At 50.7% G+C, this 2,385-nt stretch overlaps 1 protein-coding gene across 3 annotated transcripts in view; it reads right to left on the bottom strand.

The window, feature by feature from the left end:
* The window catches only part of CAPRIN1 (cell cycle associated protein 1), a 26,137-nt gene extending 25,887 nt beyond the window's left edge, over positions 1-250 (bottom strand). Inside the window, exon 1 of one of the 3 annotated variants that reach the window (XM_039724941.1) lies at positions 72-250. The gene's annotated coding sequence lies outside the window, so the exon portion shown is untranslated. The remainder of the gene's footprint in view (positions 1-71) is intronic. The other 2 variants (XM_039724940.1, XM_039724942.1) reach the window with 2 other exon arrangements.
* Positions 251-2,385: the final 2,135 nt, after the last annotated feature.

Below are 2,385 nucleotides of genomic sequence, written 5' to 3'. Positions count from 1 at the left end.
TTTTCCCCCCCCCCCCCCCCCCCCCCCCGCCTCGCTCGGGGTGTCCGGAGGGGCCGCGCCGCCCTCCTCACCCTGTGCGCGACTGAGCCCGGGGTGGGGGGGACACGCTGCGCTCTCTCTCGCTCGGTAGGAATGGCCGCTTCAGCCACGCTCCAGCCCCGCCGCCCGCGCTGCTCCTGCTACCACGGGAGAGACAGAGAGGGAGGGAGGGAGAGGCAGCGGCGGCGCGCACGCCGGCGCGTAGAGGCGAGGCGGCGCGGGGGCGCGCGGGGTCCTGGCCGGTGCGCAGCTGCCCGCGGAGAACGCCTGAGCCCGCGGCGGCAGAGGCGCGGCGCGGCGGGTCCTTGAGGCGCGCGGCGGGCGGCCGAGCGGCAGACACAATAGTGGCGCTCCCCTCAGGGGCGGCCGCGCACGAACGGGCTCCAAAGCGCCTCTGTGTGCCCCGCACGAACGGGCTCCAAAGCGCCTCTGTGTGCCCCGCACGAACGGGGTGCAAAGCGCCTCCCGTGCCCCGCACGAACGGGCTCCAAAGCGCCTCCCGTGCCCCGCACGAACGGGCTCCAAAGCGCCTCTGTGTGCCCCGCACGAACGGGCTCCAAAGCGCCTGTGTGTGCCCTGTGGCGAGCCACAAACCGTGCGAGCCCCTCACAGCTGCAACTGAGCCCTCATAGCCGCAGCAGTGGCCAGAAACACTTGCTTCATGTGTCTGTCAGGCTAGGATTTGTGTCTCCAGACATATCCCCACGTAACGTGTTTGATTTTAGTCCTACACGTTTCAGTCACCAAAAGCTGTCACCGCTCAGTAAACCTTTACTTGTATACTAGCAGTTTGTTCTTTCAATATGAGTTATTTCAGTGCTAATAAATAAAACACAGCATCGGGGTTTTCTGTGAGGCGAAGGGAACGTTGGGATGAGTGCTCCAGCTGCTTAGTGGGGCACAGCTGGAAAATGAAATGCCACTGCCTTCAGAAGCCTGGGAGCTAAAAGGGAAAGGATTTGGTATTTGTTGAGTTGTTTTGGAAATAATGGGTGCAAGACTTTGGGAATAGAAATCCCAGAAAATCCAGTCCATGGCATTTGCACATGGACATTGGAAATTTTGGTTTTAATAAGCAATTTAAGACTATTTGTACCATTGTTTTTTAAAGTGTTGGCTTTTTCCTTTGATCTCTTTATTTGTGGATTCACACAATAAATGACATTGAGAAGAAGGAAAAAGTCCAGTTCCTTGAACAACTGGGCCCAGCCTGGTGGTTCCCATTACCAACAGGGAGATGTCTCATGGCCCTTCCTCACCAAATCCTTGCCCTTGTTTCCATCCTGGTTCTTGCTTCCCAGGAGTTAATTCGAGCTGATAATCCAGCAAGAAACTGGTTATTTGATGGGCAGATTCTCCCCCTCCATTCCATCTGTAAATACTGCTCCTTATGCTTCTGCTTTCCATGTATCTCTGCATTTTCTGGAGCAGCTCAATGCTTTGTCGTTTTGTATTAGATATTTGCTTTACAAATCACTTTGTTTTGCATAACAGGTTATGGCATATGTAATAAATCACCCAGCCCAATTATTTCAGTTGAATAAATGAGGTATAGAACAAACTCTTCAATTGTTGAAAGTCCTTTTCATTGTTCCCCAAAAACATTTTGGTAGTACCACTGTATTTTCTTAATCTAATTGTATTTACAAGATTTAATTTCTATGGATTTACTTCTCCAAGCCCCACACATGGGGGTTGAAATGACCTTTTTTCCCCAAGCAAAATACAGTTTTTCTGTCAACATGTGAAGCACTTGAGGCTTTTTGACCACAAAATACAATGGTTTAAAATAAAATGGAATCATCTCATGCATTCCTATTCATTTTTCCTTTTCCCTCACATTGCCATTGCAAAATTCTCCATAAGTTCTGGGCAAATTTTCAGCCAAGCTCTGGCAGAGTTTGTACTCAAAACCTTCTGAGGTGTTTATTCTTCATGGAGAAGTGAACCACGAGGTAGCAAATGTCCATGGTTTCAGAAATAAAGGGAGTTAAAAGGCTGCTCTTGGGAGCAGTTACTGCATGAGATCACGCAGTCCATCTCAGCTCCTGAAATATTTCTTACTACTTAACGTGCTCATCATTTCAGGCAGGTCTTGCTGGGAATTATGGATCTACCCCTTTCCCACCATTCCTGTAGAAACAGCGACCACAAATTCCTCATCCTTCTGTGCTGACAGTATTGATCACCAGCAGTGATTCCCACTGCAGAATTCCCAGTGAGAGCTGAGACCTTTGCTTGGAGGAAGTGTTGCTGAGCTGTGGGTAAACTCCATCCTGGCAGCTTCCAGCATGACAAGCTTGTAATCAGCACGTGGGTCTCAGCATTTCCATTCCTCAGAGATAA

The sequence above is a fragment of the Passer montanus genome, unplaced genomic scaffold (genome assembly GCF_014805655.1).
Source record: "Passer montanus isolate IOZ18808 unplaced genomic scaffold, ASM1480565v1 scaffold54, whole genome shotgun sequence".
Lineage (NCBI taxonomy): Eukaryota > Metazoa > Chordata > Aves > Passeriformes > Passeridae > Passer > Passer montanus.
The sequence above is the reverse complement of the archived record's forward strand: the minus strand, read 5'-3'. Positions and strand labels throughout refer to the sequence as shown.